This window comes from Schistocerca americana, chromosome 2 (assembly GCF_021461395.2).
Source record: "Schistocerca americana isolate TAMUIC-IGC-003095 chromosome 2, iqSchAmer2.1, whole genome shotgun sequence".
Lineage (NCBI taxonomy): Eukaryota > Metazoa > Arthropoda > Insecta > Orthoptera > Acrididae > Schistocerca > Schistocerca americana.
Window position 1 is genome coordinate 207,923,529 of NC_060120.1, and position 27,780 is coordinate 207,951,308.

A 27,780-nucleotide genomic window follows, 5' to 3' on the forward strand; every position below is an offset into this window, starting at 1 on the left:
GTTGAAAATGATTTTCGAGCGCCTCAGGGCATGTATGTACGCGCTGTAGCGTGCTCTGTCTCACACGTTCACGTGGGGCAGGCTGCATCCGAACAGTGTCAAAAGCAGCATGAATATCCTCCTTCCTTGTCTGCATGTCTGGATTGACTCTGTGTACAGGATACTTTTGAGATGGCCCCATAACCAGAAACAAAACCGGTTGAGATCCGGTGAACGTGAGGCCATGCAACTGGACACCCTCGTTCGGTCCACCGACCTGGCAAGACACGATTAGGATGCGTCCAGTAGGCTGGAGAACCATCATGTAGCCGCCACGTAACCCTTCGAATCATCAATGGCACCTCTTCCAGTAAGGGAGGCAAAGTCACCCGCAGGAAACGCCGATAGTTCCGGCCCGTTAGGCGACGCTGAAGGAAGACTGGTGTCAAAAGACGATCGCCAATTATCCCGGCCCACACGTTCGGGCTGCTCTGATGCTGATAATTCGCTGTCACCATACCATGGGGGTTCTGCATATTATAGCACAGATCACTGATAAGTAAGTTGAACATATCACTCCTCGTAAAGGTGGTCTCAGCTGTGAATAGGACAGACGACACAAATTCCAGAATCGTGGTTGCCTGGTGAAGAAACCAGTGACGAAACTGCTCACGATGTGGAAAATCTCTCTCTAGAACGCCCTGCACACGTCTGAAGTGATGAGGGTAGTAACAACTGATATAGAGAAAGTTCCACACGGTCGTCTGGCTTACCCCTTACTGGCGGGCAAACTGAATGGTATGGTCGCCTTCCTGATGTGTTAATCATATTTTCTTCCAAGTCTGGTGTTCGAACATTTCGGGTACGTTCTTCATGGTTTCCTGTTTCCTGAAACGACACTGTCTCAGACAAATGGCGATACACTGTTGCAAATATTGTTGGCTACTGTCGGTGAGGATAGCTCTCCTGATACAATCTTGATGCACCCCCCCCCCCCCCCCCCCCCGACCTTTGCCATTTGCCTTTCCGCAAGTGAACACTATGTCGGAACAATTGTGTACAACACTGTGTCACACCCACTTCAACATGAATCACATAGAGAAGTGAATCGTACACAACGTTACCAATTACTATGGCAGGAGAGGGTTCTAGGGCATGACATCTGAGGAACTGTACCACCCTCTAGGAGAAAACCATGCATACTGCAAGTGTGGCTGCATGGTATTGCAGCGCGTATTAGACCGCAGTCTCTGTATCAAAGTATGGTTGAATAAATGATCTCTAGCGCGGAAACGATGCACATTCGGACGTATGTTCATTAGACATTTTTTCAGTGTACTCTCAGTATATGGTGAAAAAAAAAAGACCCTGTAGAGACTGAACAAACGAGTTGTAGGGCGGTGAGTAACATGTGAACGCGGACTGCAGACACGTGGCATGACTGGTGCGTTGGTTTTCGTGCGTTATCTCACGGATAATTATATTAATACGTGAGCGCATTGATGGGAACTGCAGAAAGAGAGCGAGTAATATAATGTGAACTGTGTGTCGCACTTTTATTCTTGAATAAACTGAGACAGTTTTATGGCACAAATCGGTAGGTCACTGGTGGAACAATGTGTGTGCACGGTACCTCGTTTGAGTGTTTCGAAGACTGTACTTTTACGTGAGTAAATCTAAAACTGTGTCGTGTAAGTCACTGAATTTAAATTGTATCACAAGTTCCACTGAGCAGAAGAATATACGAACATATGTTCGCATGTTTCATTTTATGCGTACTCTGGACCTGCAATTCCACGACATCGAGCTCACGTCGACAGCTGCGCCAGTATCGGAGTGCTGTCTCTACCTGAGATGTATACCGGACCTAAAAACATTTTCAGCATATTATCGTCCAATACCAGACTCGCCATACTATCTTGGAATACTGTAGCCGTGTGAGCTGCAGTCACAAGGAGGATTTTTGAAAAAGGCTGCTACGTTAATAAGGCTCTTAGCTGGATAAATAATGTAGTGCGGTATGAGATTTTCACTCTGCAGCGGAGTGTGCACTGATATGAAACTTCCTGGCAGATTAAAACTGTGTGCCGGACCGAGACTCGAAGTCGGGACCTTTGCCTTTCGCGGGCAAGTGCTCTACCAACCGAGCTACCCAAGCACGACTCACGACCCCTCCTCACAGCTTTACTTCTGCCAGTACCTCGCCTCCTACCTTCCAAACTTTACAGAAGCTCTCCTACGAACCCTGCAGAATTAGCTCTCCTGAAAGAAAGGATATTGCGGAAACATGGCTTAGCCACATCCTGGGGGATGTTTCCAGAATGAGATTTTCACTCTGCAGCGGAGTGTCCGCTGATATGAAACTTCCTGGCAGATTAAAACTGTGTGCCGGACCGAGACTCGAACTCGGGACCTTTGCCTTGCGCGAGCAAGTGCTCCACCAACTGAGCTACCCAAGCACGACTCACGCCCCGTCCTCACACCTTTACTTCTGCCAGTACCTCGCCTCCTACCTTCCAAAAGGCAAAGGTCCCGAGTTCGAGTCTCGGTCCGGCTCACAGTTTTAATCTGCCAGGAAGTTTCAATGTAGTACGGTATCTGGTTTCTCTTTAAAACAGAATTTGCTCCTGTCGTAATTATTTGTCAATCTGGTTTCCCGTTAAAACAAAATTTGCTCCAGTCATAATATTTGGTCAATCTACGACAATGTTTTCAAAATTTTAGAAAGCATTTTGTAGATGGAGCATAGCGATCGGTATAAAATGCTAAAGAACCGTAATTACACGGATCTCGCTCCGTCTGCGGTCACCAGCAGCCATAACGGCAGAAAGAGACTAAAGATGGTTTGAGGAACGAACCGAAATCTGTTGCTAACAAATGAAAAATCTGGAAACGCGATCAGGACTGTTTTCATTTAATTTTTAAGACAATGTTGTCATTGGAACAGTACGAACACATAAATGTACTGTTCGCTCCATTCCGCATACTATAATTTTTTTACTATTTAGTAAATTAATAGCCATACTTGCTCTCATTCATTCAGTGGATTAAACAAGTTGTATAGCGTCATGTTCCTGACGTAATACATAGATAACTTCATGAAATGAACATATTTACAAATCCATTACACTGTGTGCTGACACACCTATTATAAGTGTGCTTTGTTCTGACCGGTCGAGAACTGCAGCCCTCGCAATATTCAAATCTGACAGCTGGTGTACATGTGTTTGAGGTTAGTTAGTTTACAACATTATGTTAAATTTAAGGGTTGTGCATATTAGTGTATTTCACGTAAATGAGTACATTTCTGGGTGCACGCATACATATTATTCAACAACATTTTCACGGTATACTTGTGAGAACTAAATGTCAGAGAATGACTCAATATTTCATATTGCCCAATGTTATTGGCTGTCTGTAGGTAAGATTGAAAGTTGTGTAATATATTATACGGCACACTGACGGATCTACTGAAATTAGATTAAAAGTAAAATGTCTTATGCTAATGGCGCTGGCTAATATTGAATGCCTGTCAGAGCAGTCTGTTACGGAGTTTATTTTGTGCATTTTGATGTGTTGTGAAATGGAAATGGGTTCGAAATAGAGGAACGGACATTTATTATTGAGAATATTTAGTGGTTTCCAGTCTCACAAAGTACTTAATTGTTGCATTGCACATTTACACAGTAAAATAATATTGATGGAGAAACGCTATTTAGGAACATATTTTTTATTATATTTGATGTATTCCCCGTAATTTACAAAGACATGCTACAACAAGAATGGAACACATAACATCTAGCATATATACCAAGACTACATACATTGGGCCAGGAAGTCTATACATGTCAACTCAATGCTGACACACATAACACATATTTCGAGCACGAACATTCAACACTTCCCGTTGAACAAATGTTTTATGTGCTCACAATAATCATGAACACTACATCGTTTCGGAGCACTACGCATTGTACTCTATGTTGTTAAACCATACAGTTTTTCAAATAGCTTGAATTTGTCTTTACTGAGAGCCTTGGTCAATAAATCAGACCTGCTTCCTCCGTACACAAACAGTTTATAGCCGTATCCTTCTGTTTTAGGCGATACCTAGTAAAATGGTACCCAATATCAATGTGCTTGAATCGTACACTTGTTATTTGCTTCAGAGCTAGCTTGACAGTTCCCTTGTTGTCGGAAAACACTTTGGTAGACTCAATAATCGTATGTGGCTCAGTTTCACCTATTAGAGCTATTAATCATAACACTTCTGGTATGGTGAAAGACAATGCCATATAGTCAGCCTCAACAGTAATCAAAACCACTGTTGGTTATTTCTTGCAAGACCAGGATATTAATCCTCCCATCAACTTGAAACAGCTGCCTGTAATAGAATGTCTGTTATGCAGTTCTTTTCCCCAGACTGCATCAATATAACTTTCCAGGTTCTAGTTCACTGTCTAACAATTACTTAATTGGTAAACAACGGTTCCTTTTAAATATAAAAATTTTCTTTTAACTGCAACCCAACGTTTAATTCTAGGGTCTTAGCAAATTTTTTTCACAATATTAGTAGTGAAGGCACTACTTGACGTGGAAGTTTGAGCTGATTATAAAAGAATTGCCACTGCCTGCAACTAAGGGAATTGCTTTTCCACATTCTACCTTCGTTTTCTACTAACAGCTTTGTGGCAGCCGTGCCGAGAAATGCGCGAACTGTAGCTAGTGCCGTCCCAAACTATCGGTGCCCCCCGCCACCACACCCGCAGATTTACCATTTGGCCCAATTTTGGGAATGGTGTGAAGTGCACGGGCTCCCACAAGACAAAGTGGAGACCAGTGTGAGCTGAGCAACGGACCAATATAGACGTGTATCCATGTGTATAATTCTGTTTGCCGCAAACCAAAGCGTCGAGCTCTGGACCAAAGTGTCGAGCTTAAACTGAGTTCCCCACAACGCGATCTGGATCTTTTATACAGCGCCACCCGTATCGTTACGTCGCGACCACAAAGTACACGGCGCACAGTGGGTGGGAAGACGGTTATCGGTTTGGTCTGTTCACGCGTCCATTGTTTAATCGCCGTTACGCGATCGGATCACGTGCTCCATAGTTAAGGAGTGTACAATCCCCATCTCACTCGTATTGTTTCTTACCTTGTGGTGCACTCGTAAATATCATTCGTAGAAAAAGAAAATGGTTCAAATGGCTCTGAGCACTGTAGGACTTAACATCTGAGGTCATCAGTCCCCTAGAACTTAGAACTACTTCAACCTAACTAACCTAAGGACATCACACACATCCATGCCCGAGTCAGGATTCGAACCTGCGACCGTAGCTGTCGCGCGGTTCGAGGCTGCAGCGCCTAGAACCGCTCGGCCACCCCGGCCGGCCACAGGAATCAGTACCTGTCAAACCCTTACAGCCCCTCAGAACTCATCCGCATTTACTTAATCAAATTGCCGGAACATTTACGACATATTATTTTGGCAGGACGTTGCAAAGACGACATTGAAGCTTTTCAGGGACTCTTACCAGAATTGGAAATTGACACTGACAATCGCGGGACGCGAAAACAGGAACACAACAATTATAGGTCACATCCTTCACAATTCCGCGACGACAGAAATAATAACTGGACACGACAAGTCTATTCTTACAACGTAAATCGTGACCAAAACAGACACCACCCATATGACAACCGTTGGCAGAGTAGTAATAATTACAGGGAAAGATCACCTCTCCGCAGTAATGACTGTCACAGAGACAATCAGAGAAACAGACAATATGGGAACCAAAATAATTGTTATCAAGGGAGACAGAATAACTTCAGACGCAACGGTCCACCACGCAGTTATGATTCCGGGAGAAATTCTCCACCACATGACCGACAAACAAGAAACCATGTAAACTACCGACAAAACGACAGACATGAATTCCATCCGAACTGGCGGGATTCAAACAGGGTGGGGCCCTCTCGACAAGGTGAATTTGTAGAAGTTAGATCTCCAAATCCCAATAACGACGCGCGCCAACAAAGAGACAATAGGCAATGACTTACACCGCTGGCAGCCACAAAACGTACTTATGAAGCTGACGACGTAGCTGCCGTTGCTAGTAATTAGGTAAAAATGGAAGACATTAGGGACATCTTACTCCAGGAACACGACGTAAAACATAACAACATTGCATATCCTGTAATTCACATTACAGCAAATGACGTAAAATTTACGGCAGTACTTGACTCTGGTAGTCCCATTTCAGTAATTAATGAAACAGCTTTTAGCAAATGCAACAAATCGAACGATTGCCCCACACTTCCTTTACGTAAGATTAAATTACAAGGTTCAATTTTTGGAAAAAGTGTAGATGCAAGCCAACAAAGCAACGTAGAATTCTTTTGTCACAGTCACAGCTACTCTGTGAACTTTCTTATTGTTCCATTATTGTCGACGGAAATTATATTGGGAGTAGACTTTTTGAATGAATACAAAGCAATCTTAAACTTTCACGATGCTGAAATAAGTTTAGAGAAAGAAGGTAAGTTAATAGCTTTGAAATTTGAAGATTGTCTCTCAAACCATGATGAAGAAATTAATCGGCTTTACCTTCTGTTAGACAACAGTTCGGAGTTTTCGACGAAACTTGACACTAACAATCACTCTTCAAGTACTGACAGGGATGATATCGACGGCGTATTTGATACTGATGACTTAATTCAGAATAAAATTCAAACAACTGAGAACTGTAATGACATTGATAGGCAGGACCTTTTTGAGATTTTACAAGCACATTCCGCAGTTTTTACTCACAAAACAGGAACAATCAAGGGATTTCAATACCAATTTCGTGATCGTGAGCATACTAAATTTTGTGTTAGACCATACGTAATTCCGGTACATTGTAGGGACCGTGTTAGAAGAGAAATACAATATATGCTTGACGAGGGCATTATTGAGCCTGCAGTAAGCTCATACAACGATCCGTTACATGTTGTTGAGAAGAAAAATGGATCGATCAGGCTTGTCTTAGATTCGAGACAAGTCAATACTATCATCATTCCTGAAACAGACAGGCCGCAAACGGTGGAAGAACTTCTTCAAAATTTTAATGGTGTTAAAGTGTTGTCCTCTATTGATCTCAGATCCAGCTTTTATCAGATCGAACTTCATCCAGACTGTAGAAAATACAGAGCTTTCCTTTGTTTCGGTGTTTGTTATCAATTTCGGAAACTTCCTTTTGGTTTCAACATTTCTTCGGCAGCGTTCATTCGCGGGCTAAATTCCGTATTACCTGAGTTCTTAAAACGTCACGTCACCTTAAATGTGGATGATATTCTAATAGCAGAAGCCTCATGGGAACAACATAACCGCATCCTCAACAGTTTGTTACGTATTTTTGCAGAATCTGGAATTACAGTTAACTTGGAAAAGTCTGAATTCGGTAGGTCCAAGGTGAGATTTTTGGGACATATTATTTCTTCTGAAGGCATTCAGCCGGATCCTGAAAAGTTAGAGGCAATCAGAGCCATTCCAGTTCCATCCACAAGAAAACAAGTCCGCAATTTTCTAGGTCTCGTAAATTTTTACCGTCGTTTTCTGAATATGCAAATTCTAGTGACACCAAAACTTTGTTCTCTCACTGGAAAAAATACTATTTGGAACTGGGACGAACAAGCACAGTTGGAATTCAATTCTTTGAAAGAATCGCTACTTAACGCGCCAATACTAGCTCATCCAGATCTGTCACAAGATTTCTGCCTTAGCACGGATTCTTCTAATGTCCGTCTTGGTGCCCATTTATTTCAAGAAGCCATAGAAAATGACACTATTGTTCAGAAAACCATTGCTTTTGCTAGCCGAGTTCTAACAAAATCTGAAAAAAATGATTCCGTTACTGAATTAGAAGCTTTTGCTATCGTTTGGGCATTTAACAAATTCCGTTTCTTCCTTTCTGGTAAGCACGTAAAAGTATACAGTGATCATCGTGCATTACAATTTCTTACGTCTTTAAAGTTAAATCATGACAGGTTAAAACGTTGGGCATTGTTTCTGCAAAAATTCCACTTCACAATAGTCTACATTCCCGGCAAGGAGAACATTGTTGCAGACGCACTGTCACGCGCACCGGCTGGGCTTGAGAAAAGTAACACAGAAGGCAACCCCGAGAAAATTTTCAGTATTCTTTACATTCAGAAAGTCGCCTTTGAAAACTTCATTACCACATCGTTAAAGGACATTGCTCATAAACAAGATAAAGATCCGATTTGGAAAGACATCAAAAGTAAATGGCATGAAAAGACACACACTCAGATTCGGCATTATTATCTGGTTAGAAACAACATACTCTTCAGACGCTGCACTGTTGATGACAAGCTATGGGTACTTTGCATTCCAGACGATTTTGTTAATAAGCTCATTTGGTACATTCATTTCAGCTGCGCACATTTTGGTCCACGAAAATGTTATCATATTCTTCGGATGACTTGTTATTTTAACGACATGGAAAAGAGAATTCGAAGAGTCTTGTCTATTTGTAAACTTTGTCAAAAGTCTATTTCACATCGTGCTCCGATGTTTCCTATCATTCCTTCTAAATTAAAAGAATTTGCTGCTGTTGATCTCTTGGGACCCCTTGTCAGTACATCGAATGGATTTTCGTACGTTCTAGTCGCTGTTGAACTTACTTCAAAATTTGTTTATTTCACTCCGTTACGTAAAGCCACTGGACGGTCTGTATCCAATGCCTTTCTTAAAAATTTCTTACGTGGAGTTGGAGACGTTCGTAAAGTCATTTCAGATAACTGACCGCAATTCAGATCTGCTGTTTGGTCACGCATGCTTCGGAACCATACAATCAAACCTGTTTTTATTTCATTGTACTTACCACGTTGTAACCCGTCTGAACGGATTATGAAAGAAATCAATAAGCTTTGCAGACTTTATTGTCACAGAAAGCATCAGCATTGGGACAGGTATTTACACTTATTTCAAAACGTGCTGAATGAAATGCCTCATGACTCCACTGCTTTACCGCCTATTCTTGTACTGAAGAATAAAGAAGCACCGAACAGAATCAGAGAGCTTGTACCTTTTCCGAATACACGTAAACTTCGACACAAAGACATAATTGATTTGGCTATTAAAAATATAAATTCTGCTGCAGACAAAAGGAGAAAACTGCACGGTAAAACAAATGCAAAGAAACTGTATATTGGTCAGAAAGTTCTCATTAAAACTCACTCATTGTCACATAAGAAGAAACACTTGAGTCACAAATTCTTTCTAGTTTACAATGGACCTTACAGAATCCGACGTATACCACATGATAATTGCATTGAAGTTGAAACTTTGTGTACTAGGAAGAGTAAAGGTTTACACCATGTTTCACATGTAAAAACGTTTATTGAAAGATAATCTGCAATGTTTGAAGTTAAATATCAAGTCAAGAACCAAGAGAACTTATTCAAACAGAAATTACGAATGCATTGTTATGTGAACAGACGACAGAGTGTTGTTATTTGTACATTATTGCTTGTTAGTTGCACGATCACGTAACGACTGTAAGGTTCACATACTTAGAACATATACCGGCACTGCTAATGAGATTTTCGTGCAACATTTTGGTTTACTTGAAAAGACGTTCTTTATTTGAAGTACTTTCTGTGGGATTAAAGATGACTTAGCATTTGGTTTCTTTGACAGCTACACAATTATATCTCGACGCTAATAATGTGTGACACAATTTACATTGTTGCTTTTGTGCTGTATCTGCTTTATATCTGCGCAGTTTTTCTGAATTCTTCTGGGAAGTAAAACATGTTTTAGTAGTTACTTTGTGGTATAGCTACAATAAGACAGCCTTTTTTGTAGCACAACAATACATTACAGTGTAGTACTTTCTTGATCACGGTACTGTACGTAATAACTACGATATCTATACGCATAGCATTTTGCTTTTGTTTATTACGAGGTAGGTACATTGACTTCCACAGAACTTTGCTTACGGACGACGATAATTAAGACTCTTGGCACATTTTTTACCCTTAAGTAATGACAGAGATTAGATTGCAACAAGACGCACAATTTTGCGCTACAGGACACGCATTTGAGTGATTAATTTTGTACTTAAAACATTTATTTTTAAAGATTTTTGAATTACAAAGAAAGTTTTCCGTGATACATTTCATTCCATAGGTGTAATCTGTAGCGCCTGAGGGTATAATTACATTAATCCTCAGGGGGCTACACGCTTACTTTGTGTATCACGTGTTTGGCAAGCATAAGGAGCCCTAGCTAATATGGTATTTGCTTATACAACTTTACACATCGGTACCATGTTTCTCTAACACAGAATTACACAGCTATCTGATTATTTAACTCAGAGAGACAAACATTTATTTTACTACATCAGTGACAGATGTTTACGTAATTACACCGTTGGATAACTTCACACTTATGAAATTGTATTTGTCTGTACTTTGTGTACTGTTCATATTTTTTCGGAACCATTGTGATAATATGAGAATGTCGTATTTGGTATGGGATCATGATTTTTAAAGTACGTTTGAGGTAGATGACACTTTTGAAATGAGCAGAGAATTTTTTTTAGGTTTTAAAATATTCAGAAGCTACAACTATTTTGAGATGTGTTTCATCTGTTATGATGTTATTATTACGACGATGATGTTTATTATGCTGTTGAGGTATGTTTATGATCAATGAGATGATGCTATATGAGGAATCTGATTACGCTATGTATTTATTATGATGAAATTTTGAAGACGTGTTGATGAATATGTATATGTGTAATAAGGTAAGGAATAAGGAGTAGTGGTTAGGGACTCTGACTTGTGAAAAAGGATGATGGAAACCAAGAATCGTACTTTAAAGAGTTATGAAATGTGTGTAAATGCACGAATGTATCACAATGCCAATAAAATTTTTTTGGACACCATTATATTTAAAGGATTTTGTTTCTACACATTTGTAACGCAAATTCTCGACCTGTGAAATTTTATATGATACTTTCACTGTAGTGCAAACTGGTGTCGTAAATATTTTGGTAAGAAAGTTAAGTGACCACCTTCACGTAATGCGTTGTGGGCACCCAGCTGCGCGACAGTCGCCTGGAAAAAAGCCATTAGTGTGTGCCTTTCAGAGGCACAGGTGGAGAAAAAAGGAGGCCATTATCCTCGCTATTGATATTTCTTTGTAGAAAGCATCGCAAATACGACACGCTCAAACTTGAAAACATATGATTACGCTGTGGAGCTCGTAATTTATGATATTTACTAAAATGCCTAATGAAATGATGAGAAACATTTTATATATATTGTCTTTGTAGTTGAGAGATAGCTCATTTTGTTTAATATGTAGTATCTAGCTCCACTGCAGCATTGGTTAAAATAAAATTTTATAGATGTACTAATGTAAATATTTTATGCCTACAGATCCAGTAAATAATAACTTTATGATTACTTCAAAAAAAAATGAAGGAGCACAAAAAGACATTTCCCTTCCCAGGAATTGCATACGGAATTTTCTTTTCAACTACTTGGTAATTTTTTTGGTAGAATACCTTCTTGTGGTGCACCACTTTAATGACATAGATATTAAGATGTGAACAGACATTTCCCTTATCTGCATTGTTGTCTTTAGTGTACTATTTTTTCTGCTTGAGCTTTGTCATGTTTAGGTATAAGTTATTGTATTTGCTGCTGCTGCTTGCCAGGCATAGTGCTACTAAACTTCACTTTGTATTACTCTGTGAAGCCAGTTTTACTACAGATTTATTTTTCTTTTTGCTGCACATTGGCTCATATTAGTGATAATGTTGCATTTGCTCTTCAAATTTAGATTTACTGCTGCTAACTTTGCCAATTTGCATTTTTTTGTCATTGCTGTTTGTGTTAATTGTTTTGTGCTGCTGCATTGCCTCGTCCCTTAGTATATATATACGAGTTCAGTAGATTTAAGTTAGCTTAAGAGGGGGTAGACTATATAAGAACCTAACTATGGAGAATAGGGAAAGAATGCATTGAGAAGTTATATGAAAAAGATTTAGGCCAAAATGGATATTGTACAATGAACAACAATCATTTTGAAAGAAATATGGTTAGAATACAGAAAGGAGGTATAGATAGGACTTTTTGGGAATAATGATGAACGAAAGGAGATCTCCAAGAACAAAAAAGGTTTTGTTTGCAAAATACTGCAGTACCAAATGTTACACTGAAAACGAACCATGTCCTTTCCATTGTGTTATCCCCCTATGTGTTTGTGTACCCTTGTGTATTTGTGTTTAGCTAATAAGATTTATGTTGTAGAATTTTTCTAGTACTAAGCTACATTCACTATGATGAAAAATACTGTTATCCTCAAATATAATTTGCATTAATAATATGTTATTTACTTTGTAAAGCTGTTTAGACATTATTAATTCTGTTGTGTTTCAATGCTCATGTGTGAAATTAATGTTTCGAAAACTATTCTCATTATTTTATATATTTACTTATGTCATAATTCCTGTAACACTGATGTGTATGTTTATTTCTATTCTTTTGTAAAGCCTGTGTTACTACAAATCTTATCTATATTGTTATGTTCTTTAATGCTGTATTTTGTACCTTTGTTATTGTATTCTTACATTATCAAATTGTAATTGACACCAGTTCATCAAATTAAGTAACTTGTAAGTTACATTTCACTGCACATGTTTCTGTTGGTCATAGTATATGGACAATATGTGAGAAGTAGGGACTGTTTGTATTTGCACAGGTGTTAATAATTCAGCAAGGGACTGGATAACAGTATTGCTGGTTCTAAGGACAATTCCAAAAACTTTGTGAGTGCTCAAGTGGTGGTTATGGACTTGCTATATTATCCGCAAGACTCTTCAATGGTGATTGTGCACCCGCACAGTCACAACAGATGGCTGCTGGCCATCTCTACAAGGACTACAGTGGGTCTGTATCTTTGATGACCCACCAATACCATTATTTCTACACGGATTACAGTTGGTCTACACCTTTGATGACTCACAAGTTCCATTATTTCTACAAGGACTGCAGTGGGTCTGCGCCTCTGGTGGCCCACCAATAAAATAATCTCTACCAGGTCTACATTGGGTCCGCTCTGTGATGACCTACCCACCAATATTCTTCAAAACTTCGACTGACTATGCTGTGGGTTTGCTCTGTTGTGGCCCATTACCTGTCTGCATGTCAAGAGTCAGCATTGTCTTTCTGTTGGAACGACAACACTACTTCAAGACTGCATGGAAATCCACTACTTCCGTGTGCATTCTCCTTTACTGCTCAGACTTTGAGAAAAAAACACTGCAATTTTACTGTAATGAATGATCAGGACTGTCTCTATGGACTGTGAGAAAATTTTAGCTTTCTACCAGCATTGTATCAATAAGTGTGTGCATTTGATATCTTTTTTATTGTAATTATGAAAAATTTTATCAAATCATTATTGGCCACTGCCCAAAAAAATTTGTAAAATTTTTTGTGGGGAGGGTTGGGGATATGTAAGTAGGCTGTTTAGGTTCTTATATTGGTAACGCCGCTGCCACGTAGCGCTCTGTATGAAAATCACTGGCTGTGCTGTGTGCAGTCTGTGGCTGGTTGGCATTGTTGTAATACTCGCCATTGTAGCGTTGGGCAGTTGGCTGTTAACAGCCTGTAGCGTTGTGCAGTTGGAGGTGAGCCGCCAGCAGTGGTGGATGTGGGGAGAGAAATGGCGGAGTTTTGAGAGCGGATGATCTGGACGTGTGTCCACCAGAGACAGTACATTTGTAAGACTGGATGTCATGAACTGCTATATATATATATATTATGACTTTTGAACACTATTAAGGTAAATACATTGTTTGTTCTCAATCACAATCTTTCATTTGCTAACTATGCCTATTAGTAGTTAGTGCCTTCAGTAGCTTGAATCTTTTATTTAGCTGGCAGTAGTGGCGCTCGCTGTATTGCAGTAGTTCGAGTAACGAAGATTTTTGTGAGGTAAGTGATTTGTGGAAGGTATAGGTTAATGTTAGTCAGGGCCAGTCTTTTGTAGGGATTATTGAAAGTCAGACTGCGTTGCGCTATAAATATTGTGTGTCAGTTTAAGCACAGTCATTTATAATTTTTCCAAGGGGACGTTTCAAAATTGCTGCTTGAAGAATGAGGGTGACTTCCTATGCCTGAAATCTTCACTTGTCAACGGTCATTGTCAATCAAAATTTAAGCTGTGGCAGTTTTCGAACACGGGACCGATGATGCTGGCGCTACACCAGGAAAAATTAAGTCTTTTGTATGTGACCGCAATTTTTAAAATAGTGAATTATATTTTAATGTTCCTGCATGCAACAGACAACGTACCTCGTCTTTCCGCTGCAATTGCTTGAATATTCTGCATCCAGCAACATGCTAAAATAATTCAAAAGAAATACTACGATCCATGCAGAGTGCAACTCATGGCCACCACTAATGATGAAACCACTCCCCTTTTTTTAAAGAAATTAAATGTACAGGAGTGGTTTAGTCATAAGTCTTCAGTGGTGTAAAAAATTAAAAGAATCAATAAAAATTTTAGTTCGCTATATTCCGAAAACTGACGGTTCACACCCTGCATACTTTACTCAGACCTTCTTTTCCTTTAACAGTTGTATTACCAAAAACTTTAATTATTCCACAATGTCTTTCATGACGTATCTGGTCACAACAAAGATACGAATATTTCATTCAATGTATGCGCACACAAATATGACAACATCCCTGCAGTGGACAAGCAAGCAACAACAAGGAGCGGCCTAAAGGCAAATTACCGAAAATCCTCGATTAATACAGAGCTCTCCTCCGGCGCCACCATCGCGGTCAGGGCGGGCTGCAACCTCTCCTGACACGCGGCTTCTCCCCACGCCAGGCTGCATCCCACTGCTACCAACAACTAACTGTTCGCGCGCTACTACTCGCAATAATAATACCTCAGACTCAGAGTTGGTGTATGCACGCAACAGCAGAATCAACAGCCAACTTCCCAAACGAAGATATGTACGTCCAACTTTCAAACTCTATCGGTGCACAATCCGTTTAAATAGTAACTAGAAAATGGCGATATGGCCACTCCACGACAAAGTACCTGTTTCAAACAGAAACGTACATGGATTCCTTCCGTACTGCGAACTTGAGTAAACGCGCTATGATCACTGCCGTTAAATTCAGGCTGCTCCATTCCTAGAGCTCACATTACTCCAGGGCAGCAATCACTCAGTGGTGGCCCCATAAACAAACCACATTGAGTACTGGTGGATAAGCTCTTCTTGAGCGAACAAGCGACTGCCTTTCTTATTGGTTCCGACCAACGACCAACTCACTGATCTCATCTGTGTCTTGACTACTGCCAATAACCACTTCTGCCAACAGAGAGGTAAGAGCACAAACTACTAGGCAGTATAGCCAACCAATGGCCTGGAGCTGCTAATGCAAACCTAGGCAATAGTGCCGAGTACGGCACAGTAAATCTCCTTATGGTGCACTGAGTGTCTAACTGGAATTGAGCCAAACAAATTTCCATTATGTAAAAGTACATCTTTTAGCTATCTGTTTGTCTGTTCCGGTACAAAGAGAATGAGTCTCCAGGTAATAGGAGGTGTTTTGCTTCCAGTCTACGCCCATATAGTTTGGCAGGATCTCTTATCAGAGTCAAGTCACGAGTTAAATCACTTAGATCGTTTTAACCAAATAATTGTGGTACATAATCTTTTTCTGGCTTGTAATCATCACCATCATCGCATTCATTTTTGGAGCTGCTCTCCTCTCGCAAATTCTTAAAAACCGTATGTAGGTTTGTAATAGGGAGAGATTCATAATGCATAACTGGTGGTAAGGGCGAAGAAATGTTATGATATTCTATATCCTTCTTTCTTTTTGTGTCCAACAATAACCATACAACAACAACAACAACGATATACATGTTTGTGTTATTCAAACACTTGTTGAAACTCATTCAAGAAACTGGAAAAGTACATCTAACAACACAAATGTAGTCTCACGACACTGTAGCATGTCCACAATCAACTAAAGCTTCCCCCTAACAGTCAGATGCACGCCACAAGTGTAGCCAGCTACTCCATATTATCAAAATAAAATTTTCCTGACTTGCAATAAAATTTCTCTTTGTGAATCTTAAATTTAAATGAAAATGAGTTTACTTGGCTTGTGAAAAAGCTGTACACACTACAAAAAAAACTAATAACAAATCTGAAATCAGTATGAAAAAGTACTCCAAACACAATGAAACTTACACAGAATCAAAAATCATTTTGCCTAGTATAATCGAGTGCCTTTGAAAGTGGCATAAAATCCAAATCGTTCAGATACTTTCGAACATATCGCCGTCTTTGATTGTAGCGTCAGCAGTCTTGCAAACTAAAGCAGGTATACTTCCGACATTTTGGCTTTTTAAATTTTGCAAATTTAATTTTTTTAATTGCCCACTAGCACAACTGGGTTAGTTTCACATCTTGCAATTTTGAATTTTCCACCACTGCCGCCTTCCTTTTTTGATTTTATGTCCAACGGCACTGTGACGTGGGACACACGCTCAAAGATACTTCAACTCAATAAAGACAAGCCAATAATTATCAATCAAACACAAACACTGGGTTATAATTTCCAACAGATTTTATTTTACAACTGCATGACAATGTCAGACTGCTGTTACTCCAAAATAATATACATAATTACCCAAGAAACTGAAAAATTACTAAACAGCCAAAATGTCTACGGGCGTCAAAGCCCACACCAAACAAACCAAACCAATAATTTTAGAATCCTTTTTACATAAATCTTAAGAACTATACAAACAATAAATGGTTTACTGAGAAAAACTGCCACAGAGGCAGGACACCTTTTAAGATATAACAGCAGTAAGACATTACAAACACAGTAGTATTACAAAAATTCTGTGACAACTAATGGCTCGTCAGAGGTGCACGGAAACTGCAACTCAGATAGAGCCTGAATGAAAGCTGAAAAGAACAGTGAAAAAGGAAAGACGGACGCCTCAGTGTCACCAGGAACAAATAATAAAATACTCAACTCATATTAGCCGAAGAACTGGTGTCTGCTGATAAACACGGCGAACGCGGTATCGATTACAATTCAAACTGACCGCCGCCAAGGCATCGTCCCCCAGAGCTATAAAGGACGACGCGCACTGCTAATTATACCACTGGAACAACAACATAAAACCACACAGCAACAGGGCAGTATCTAGAATAACAAAATCCCTAAAATATTAGAAAATTCCAAATCAGGAATACGGCCACAAGGGATCCCCAAGCCAAGCACTTTAAATATCTGCACTACTTTGTCATTAATAATACGTGCAGACACGCTTATTACTGCCAGAGCAGGAAGTGATGATATACTCAAATATATAATAAGTTGGTCATAGTGCTAAATCAGGCACTCGTAATATAACCCCAGGGCCGATTAATTATAATATATATATATATATATATATATATATATTCCGTTAAAACACACTCAATAATTACAATACGACAGGACTCTACATGCAATAAATTTTTCGCCATTACACCCCCGCTTGTTTACCTCTGAACACATTAGCTAAATACCAGTAGACACCCAGAATATCGTACCTGTGGTTATTTCGGAGTGCGCAGACACGCACTTAGATATACACTCCTTGCCTGTATCTCAGTGCGTCCAAAACAGGAAACCTCGTCCACACAGGTAACTACCATTCAAAAACCTGAATAATCCCCACCATTTGATTCTTTACCGAATGCGGTTGCAGGCTGATATATACGAAAGGCACTTTCACGAGTTCACATCGTTTAGCAGCAAAGACGGGCCCATAGACCTCTCACACGACGCAGTACACACTCGCCGACCGCACGCACGCCTCCGTCCGCAGCCCCACTGCCCACGTGACAGAAAGAGGCGGAGCATGCGCAAAGAGCGACCGTAGACAACCACACTGCATACCGGAGCGCCAACCAACCGACCAAAACCAGCCCTCTCCCCACAGCGTCGTGCGTTTAAATAAACGAAGAGCGATCAAAGAGGAAAACCGCGGCCACGCGGTACAGAGTCAATAGCTGACATCTCAAACGGATACTGAGAAGCGACTGGCGCCAGCAGTGCCAAGTATCAGTCATCTTGGACTTTTTTAATTTATCACCAGCGCCATCTTGGATTTTAAAGAAATTTTCTGCCGTCGCCATTTTGGATTTTTTCAGCAACTGCTGTGCAGATTAATGGTAAACTCTTGGGTTGTGCGACAGACCTTTCATAACCATACTACTTCCGTAATTTTTCAGCCAGTTGGTCTAAATGTTTGAACCTAGTATTTGACAGGTACTATCTTATCCTTTATAAGGTAGTCAGAAAGAAACCGTTTTACATCTCGAATACCTTTCCAACAGAAGATACAGACTTGACTTTTTATGGTGCAGGGACAGTGTTGCCGTTTTATTTCTGCCGTGAAGTGTTGACCCATATCTAATCCACGATAGTTAATTGATTTACGAAGTCTATTGCATTTCTTGTAAAACGGTCTAATTTATTTTCGTATTTGCTTTTGGACAGCATTCAACTAGCTCCGCAACTATCTCACAGAGACTTTTTTTTATTAATTCTCCATACTGAATGAATATACTAATTTTCAAATGCCTGAGGCGTGAGCTACGTCTTACACCGCTGTGCTGTTAGGATGCCACGATTGACAACCAACGGGGTCCTGCTATGAAGACAAATGGCGCCCCAGACCGTCACTGCTGGTTGTCGCGACGTGAGGTGGGTGAGAGTCAGGTTGGTATCCACCACTATGGATTCTCATTGACTGGAGTAGAACTGTGTTCAGTGACGTGTCCTGCTGCGAAATGGACCCTGATGATCAGTGAGCGGCCCCTTTCAGCACTGCGCAAGTCGACTATAATCTACGCCCTTCATGGCGGGCCATCCTGGACTTATATATCGTCACGATAATGCCCACCCACGCACGACCAGTGTGTGTGATGACTGCTTGCCTTCGCGCTTGTCAGACCCTGCTTTTCAGCTGGGTCGCCGTATCTTTTCCCAGTTGAGAACGTTTGGGGCATTACGGGAAGGGATTCTGACGACCTAACGCGCCAATTGGACAGTAGGACATCCAACAACTCCATTAATCAATGCCAAGCCGAATAATTTCTTGCGTAAGTCTCAGTGTTGGACCAATGCGTTATTGGCTTACTGAATTTATGGAGCTCTTTCACTTAAATAAATCGCCCAATTAAGCTGAAGCTGTAATTGTTTGCTTGTCTATCATGAACACCAGATCTACCGATTTCCATCTCATTCGGATAATTCGTTCGTGGTGCATCTTTTTCTCTTGTCTTAGAGTGTACATTAGTGTGAATGAGAAATATATCGTTTTAATACTAATAAACCAAGTCATTTTTTATTGCAGAAGATGATTCTCATCAGTGATTAATTTTGTGTGGCAGTAACGAAGGCAGTAGGCACATGGTTTCATAATACTTCTGGTGTGAAAAGCTGGAAAGTTGTCCCCCTTCAAAGGATCTGCCTACAAATTAAGTGAACTGTAGTATTTAGTAAAATATGGCGCAGTTTACAATTTCTGTAGTCTAAGAAGTGTCCAAAATGATAATATGATAGCCATTGAACGACACACCAGACTACTTGAAAAGGACGGATCACGTTGGTGCTTCACTTCTGTTGCTACTTACCCTGTGTAAAAATAACTAAATAAATCTTTCATATTAGTGCCATCTGTTTGTAGAGTTACCAATGTTACCTACGGTGGAGCTTTTACAGTCATGCCCTTTTTTTCTTCTTTTCTTTAAAGAAAAAAAATCTGGCCAGAGTTGTTTTTAGAAAATGACCAGATTTTTGCTAACGAAGTTGCACTTCATCATCCAACGAATTTCAGAGTTTCGTAATTAGACTGAATGGTAAGCTGCACTCATTTTGCCGTATGGTTTTCACAAGATTTGTTATCAAAGGTGCAACTGTTTGGAGAAATGACGCATTCGTGAGCGCTATCTCGATTCAAGATCTTTGATTTATTAAGCATTGTCTCGATATTTTAACTTTCTGATACGAATGCTTGTTAGCTAATCTTTTGAAGTTGGAGAATTTTGTATGCTGTCGTGTTTAGAAGTGCTGTTTCAATGAGAAGTTTGGCTGAGTACTGTCGCTGTATGTGAGCGTTTTCTACTAATTCGAAGTATCCCGTATTATTTTCTCCTCATACTGATATTAAAGCATGTTTATTATCCCAGTGTGTAAAATACAAACAGTTTATTGATTATAAAATAAATAACTGTCAGCCTTTTTAAAAAAAAAAGATATTCTGCTTTTTGTGAAGCACTGTCCTGCTTTTGTAACCTTGAGTTGGTAAACCTTTCTGCGTGTCAACCAGAAAACTATTTCTCTTACCCTCCTACTATTATTTGCTAGAATGTAAATGCAGAGGACTGTCGTCATTTTGCTTTGTGCCACTTCTCCAGCTTTTGCTTAGCAACGTAAACACGTATTGGCACTTTCTTCACAAATATGAATAAATTCATGCTACTGCTGCCCACTCTGAAACCGTTAAAAACGCATCGATATTAAATAGTGGGCAACAAACAGCTTCGGTGAAGATTGCTTTTCTGATCAGCCTTTACCTTCAAATACCACTGTCTGATTACGAGCGCGCGCTGAAAAGAAATGCCTCCGAATCTTTTTATTTTGTTTCCAGTATCGCTTGTTACATGTCATGCGTATTAATCGGTCGACTTTCCCGCTCGCTGACGCAAGTTGCAACTCTCTGCCGTTAGATGGCTGCGAACTGCAGTGTGCAGCATGGCGAAGTGTTACGTAACTATGTCGATGTACTGCGAGACCCTCAGAAAATGTGAAGCACCAATTCGAAGAGATCGTCCACGTATAGAATACCCTCTCCTTCACCATAACAATGCCAGACCACACACGAGCGCTGCGTCATCTGCAACAATCCGACGTCCTGGGTTCACCGCCATCGACCATCATCTATACAATCCCGACTTGGCCCCACCCATTTTCAGCAGTTTCAAAAACTTAAAGAACACCTTCGAGGACCTAAGTTTTACAGTGATGAAGCGTGCAACGCGAGGTGAGAGCATGATCCCGTCAACTGAGTGAACGATATCAACAAACATGCCTCTCTCTGAGAGAAATGTGTTCGTCGCCAGGGTAACTACTTTGAGAAATAAATACGTAGTCATAAACAATAAAGATGCATAATGATCATAAAGTTTGATTATTTAAAAAGTTTTAAGAATTTTTACATTAAAATTTCGGAGACATTACTTTTCAGCACGCACTGTTACTTCACTCTGTTAGATGGGTAAACTTACTGCTTGTGCCATGATGGTATTTACAGGTTTTACAAAATTTGGCATGACAATGAATTATGCAATAGCAGCCCCTTTCGTAATGATTTGAGCTGGATCTCTCAGCGAATACCATTAACGCCATAAATTACAACTTTTCTTCACAATACACTTCCTTTCTCCACCCTTCCCGACATGAAGAACTACTAAATGTACAAACCTTTATTAGTTCTGTTCATACTTCTCTTGGTGTTTGCACTAAAGCAGCAAACATTTAGTAGTTATTCATTTCGACAGGGATGAAAAACGAATCATGTATGACCATGATGATGAAGTGAGGGAGAAACCAACGAATTAAGGGAGCAAAGGAAAGTATTGTCGGCATCCTGTTAATTAAAGACGGAACATTGGCACAGTTGGAATATATTTGACAGAAGTATCATCAAAACTATCCAGATCAGGACTCTCGTATAATGTCATTTACATCTGAGAGGCTTCTCATAACACATAGTTTATAGGAAGATAAGTACATATAAATATCTATAGTTTAATTCTCTATTAACAAAAGACAAACTGGGGAATCCTACGTAGATTATCATTTCTGCCATTAAACATTGTTTCTTGTTCAAGCCGTGCTGTAAAACTCCCAATTATAATTTTCTGGCCACAGCCACCATTATGTTAAAGTGGATGTAGTATTTCGGCTTTTCGCTGCTTCCAACATCCTTTGACAATCCATTCAGTTTCTCCGAACGCTGTATCCAATCATCTAACAAATTATCCTTCTGGTCTTCTGGAACGCGGTTCAGGAATGGACATACCGACTTCAGAAAATCTAATAAAATAGAAAGGCAAATATTAGGTCATGATCAAACATCAGAAAGCACGCAAATATTATATTTGAGTAATGGTTTAATATATCGAAAGCAGCACCTTGTCACAATATAGTTCCCAAAAGAAGGATGTTTTACAGTGTGTTCAATGCTTCAGACTTTATCTATCGAGGCACCGTTAATTAGTTGTTTACTCATCCATAGATAATTTACAGAATAAGTCACACATGTCATCTTAATTGGAAAACGAAACAATTTTAAAAAATTAACTAATTCATGAGTACAATAGTATACCTTGATGGTATACCTTGATGGTATAACTCCGAGGAGTCTACGTAAATAACTTTTCCCTTTATTGTTTTGCTTTATTCATTGTGTTTAGTAATAAATGTCAAAATGTTCAGGTATTACCTCTGTCTGAACATTAATTTTTCATTGTTTGTGTTCATATCTTTGCCATAAAATGCCTACTTTCGACAACACAGGGTGATTTTTTTCACCGCGTACAATGGTTATGGCCAGATCGATGAGAGGATGTGGAACAAAAAAGGTCTAATGAACTTGTGTCCGGAAATGCATGGTTTCCGTGTATTCGATCGTACATTGTTACAGAGACTGCGGTCTAATGCACGCTGCACCATGCAGCCACAGTTACAGTATGTGTTGGAAAAGATTTCCGTGTGCCTCAAAGCGTGTATATACGCGCCGTAGCATGTTTTCTCCCACTCGTTCATTTCTGCCAGGCTGCATCCGATCAGTGTCAAAGGCAGATGAATACGCTGCTTCATTGTCTGCATATCTGGAATGGCCTCTATGTAAACGATTCTTTTGAGATGGCCCCATAACCAGAAACTGCACCGCTTGAGATCCGGTGAACGAGCAAGCCATGCATCTAGACACCCTCGTCCGGTCCATCGACCAGAAAACACACGAATGAGATGCGTCCGGACGTTAACGACGAAGTGGGCTGGAGATCCGTCACGTGGTAGGCACATAACCATTCGAATAATCAATGGCACTTCTTCCAGCACGGGAGGCAAAGCCACCCGCAAGAAACGCCGATACGTAGTTCCGGCCTGTCAGGCGATGTAGAAAGAAGACTGGTCCCAAAAGACGATCGCCAATTATCCCGGTCCACACATTCTGGCTCCACTGATGCTGATAATTCGCTGTTACCATAACATGGGGGTTTGCGTATTATCCCACAGATCACTGACACGAAAACTGAACATTCCACTCCACGTAAAGGTGGTCGCATCTGTGAACAGGATGGACGACACAAATCCCAGAATCGTGGTTGCCTGGTGAAGAAACCAGTGACGAAACTGCTCCCAATGTGGAAAGTCAGTCGCTGGTAAGCCCTGCACACGCTGTAAGTGTTGAAGAAAATAACAACTGTCATGGAGAATGTTGCACATGGTCGTTTGGCCTTCCCTGTACTTGCGGGCAAACCGCCTGGTACTGACAAGGCGGTCGCCTTCCACAGTGTTAATCATATTTTCTTCCAAGTCTAGTGTCCGAACTTTTCGGGTACGTTCTTCATGATTTCCTGTTTCATGATCGACCCTGTCTCAGAAAAATGGCGGAACACTGTTGCAAATATTGAATGCTGTGGTTATTGTCGATGAGGATAGCTCTCCTGATACAACCTTGCTGGCCCCCGTCCGTTGTCATTTGCCTTTCCGTAAGTGAACACTATTCCGGAACCATTGTGTACAACACTGTATCATATCCACTACAAAGTGAGACACATAGAGAAGTGAATCGGTGACAGCATTACCAATTATTATGGCGGGAATGGGGTTCTAGGGCACGATACAGTACTGTACCATCCTCCAGTAGAAAAACATGCATACTGTAGCTGTGGCTGCATGGTACAGCGCGTGCTAGACCGCAGTCTCTGTAACAAAGTACGCTTGAATAAAAGGTCTGTAGCATGGAAAACCTGCAGTTCCGGACATAAGTTCATTAGACCTAATTTGTTCAGGATCCTCTGATCGGTCAATTCCTAGAGTTTGTACACGGTGGAAAAAAAATCACCCTGTAGAGACTGAACAATCGAGTAGTAGGGCGCTTAGTAACATGAGGACGCGGACTGCTGACATTTGGCATGGCTGGTGCGTTTGATTTCGTGCGTTAAGTCATAGATAAATCATTTATATTAATACGTGTGCGTATTGATGGGAACTGCAGAAAGAGAGTGAGTAATATTATGTGAACTGTGTGTCGCGCTTTTATTCCTGAGTAAACTAAGACAGTATTTGGGCACAAATCGATAGGCCACTGGTGGAACAATGCGTGTGCATGGTACCTCGTTTGAGCATTTTGAGGACGGTACTTTTATCTGAGTAAACCTCAAACTGTGTCATATAAGTCACTGAACTGAAAGGGTGTCACAAGTTCCACTGGGTATGACAGTGTATAGACATTTGTAGACCGTAAGAGTGCTAGTACCGAAAGTTTCAAATTGTGTATAATCTAGACTTGCAGTTCCACAACATCAAGCTCACGCCGACAGCTGCGCCAGTACCGAAGTTCTATTTCTACCTGCAACTGATGTATAACGGACCTCGAAATATTTTCAGCAAATTACTGTCCAATACCAGACTCGCCTACTATCTTGGTACATTGCAACGGTGTGAGCTGCAATCAAAGCCAAGATGACGAAATAAACATCGGGTGAACAGCCTGGTATGACTGTGCATAGGACACAATATTTCGGCAATCGACCACGTTGCCATCATCAGGTGCGCTGATGTACTCGCGCAACGTGGTCGATTGCCGAAATATTGTGTCCTATGCACACTCATACCAGGCTGTTTACCCGAGATTTATTTCGTCATGAAATACGCCCGGAGAAATTGAAGAATCACAAAGCCAAGATTTTTGAAAAATATTGATATGTAAATAAGGCTCTTAGTTGCAAAAGTAGTGTAATACCGTATCTGGTTTCTCTTTAAAGCAAGATTTGCTCCCGTCATAATATTTGTCATTGGCAGCTGGTGGCGGCAGACGGAGCGAGATACATGGAATTACGGTTGTGACAACCGTACTTCCACGGATCTCGCTCCGTCTGCCGTCACCAGTAGCCATATTGCCAGAAAAAGCCTGAATATGGTACGAGGAAAGGGCCTAAAATCGTTGCTAACAAATAAAAAATCTGAAAACGCGATCGCTACTGTCTTAATTTGATTTTTATGACAATGTTGTCATTGCAACGGTACGAACACATAAATGTAGAGTTCACTCCACTCCCCACCCCATAATTTTTCTACTATTTAGTAAAATAATAGCCACACATGCTCCCATTCATTCAATGGATTCGTCACGTTCTATAAAGTCCTATTTCTGACATAATACATAAGTAACCTTATGAAATGAATTTATGTACAAACCCATTGCCGGCCGCGGTGGTCTAGCGCTTCTAGGCACTCAGTCCGGAACCGCGCGACTGCTACGGTCGCAGGTTCGAATCCTGCCTCAGGCTGGATGTGTGTGATGTCCTTAGGTTAGTCAGGTTTAAGTAGTTCTAAGTTCTAGGGGACTGATGACCACAGATGTTAAGTCCCATAGTGCTCAGAGCCATTTGAACCATTTGAACAAACCCATTACACTGTGCTCGCACACCTATTATAGGTGTGCTTTATTCTGACTGGGCGAGAACTATAGCCCACACAGTATTCAGATTTGACGGCTGGTGTACATATGTTTGGGATTGGTTTATTCACAATATTACGCTAAATTTGAGGGTTGTGCATGTCAGTGTGTTTCAAGCAAATGAGTATATTTCTAGGTGCCTGCATCCATATTGTTCAACAAGATTTTCATGGTATACTCGTGCGAACTAAATGTCAGAGAACAATGCAATATTTCATATTGCGCAATATTACTGGCTGTCTGTAGGTAAAACTGAAAGTTATGTAACATATTGCACGTATACTGACGGATCTATTGAAATTAGATTTTAAGCAAAATGTTTAGAATGCATAGTCTCTGGCTAATATTACATGTTTGTCAGCACAGTCTGTTAAGCTGTTTAATTTGCGCACTTTGGTGTGTCGTGAAGTGGAAATGGGTTCGAAATAGAAGAACAGACATTTATTATTGAAAGTATTTAGGGGTTTCTAGCCTCAAAAAGTACCAAATTGTTTCATTACACATTTACACAGTAAAATAATACTGACGGAGAAACACAACCTAGGAGTATATCTTTTGTTATAATTGATGTATTCCTAGTATGTTACAAAGACATGCTACACAAAGAATGGAACACAGAACATCTAACATACATACCCAAGAGTACAAACATTAGGCAAAGAGTTCCATACTCACCAACTCACTGCCAGTACACATAATACATACTTAGTACACCAAATTTCAACACCCTAGTTTTATGTGTTCACAATAATCTTAATTCCGCCATAGCCGGTCCCAAGAGCGGTTGAGAAAGGAGGAGGGGGAGGAGTAACACCTCGTTAAAAAACTTTGGTTCACCTGGCCCGGGTGATAGTACCTTGTGAGGGCCCCTTTCCAGGGATACGGTGAAGACCTCAACGGCAGCGAAGGCGGAGAAGATGGGCTTCGGTACGGCGGAGCTGGTGGAAGAGGCACCTTTTCTCTTTGGGTACAAAAAGAATATAAGTAGCGACTGAACCCCAGAGGAGCGGCTACAGACAGCGTCTGACTCATGCTGAGCGGCTGACTTTAGGCTGGGCATCCTACTGCCTATGTGGAAAGTAACGGGAAACTACCACATTACATTCCCAGGCAGTACATGGTATGTCTCTCCATGTGAAAGATTCCGGAGTTAAAACTTCCCCTCATTCCGATCTCCAGGAGGGGAATACACTGAGAGTAGACATATTTGAAAGGAAGAAAGGGACAGTGAAAGGAGGAAAGATACAGACTGGAACATGGAATGTGAGGACACTTCTTCAAGAAGGAAAGCTAGAGAATGCAAAACAGGAAATTGAAATGAACAGATTAGATGCCCTAGGTTTGCGTGAAATGAGATGGGGAGAGAATGGAGAGATAGAAACTGGAGATTATAAACTCTTTTACTCAGGGGAAATCAAGAGTGGTGAAAACGGAGTAGGAATATTGGTAGGGCGAAAGTTGAAAAATAAGGCAATGAAGGTACAATATATTGATGGAAGACTGATGATGATACGACTGAAAGGTAGTTCAAAAGATTTGGTATTAATACAGGTATATATGTGCCAACCAGCCAGCACAGAGATGAGGAAGTGGAAGAATATTATGAGAAAATACAAGAACTCATGGAGAAAGAAAATAGAAATGCCTGCATTATCATCATAGGGGACTGGAATGCAGTGGGCAGTGGTGGGTGAAGGAAGAGATGAAGATACAGTAGGAAAATTTGGATTACGAATAAGAAATGAGAGAGGTGAATGACTAATTAGTTTCTGTAAAGAAAATTCATTAGCAGTGGATAACACATTATTTGAACACCACAAAAGGAGACGTTACACATGGATATCAAATTTGAATAGGGAAATATATCAGCTGGACTACATCCTAATACAAAAAGGTTTAGGAACTTCTTGAAGAATGCTAAAGCTTAT

At 40.4% G+C, this 27,780-nt stretch overlaps 1 protein-coding gene across 1 annotated transcript in view; it reads right to left on the reverse strand.

The window, feature by feature from the left end:
* The window catches only part of LOC124593895 (juvenile hormone acid O-methyltransferase-like), a 190,209-nt gene that overhangs the window by 99,730 nt on the left and 62,699 nt on the right, over positions 1–27,780 (reverse strand). The gene's annotated exons all lie outside the window — the stretch shown is intronic.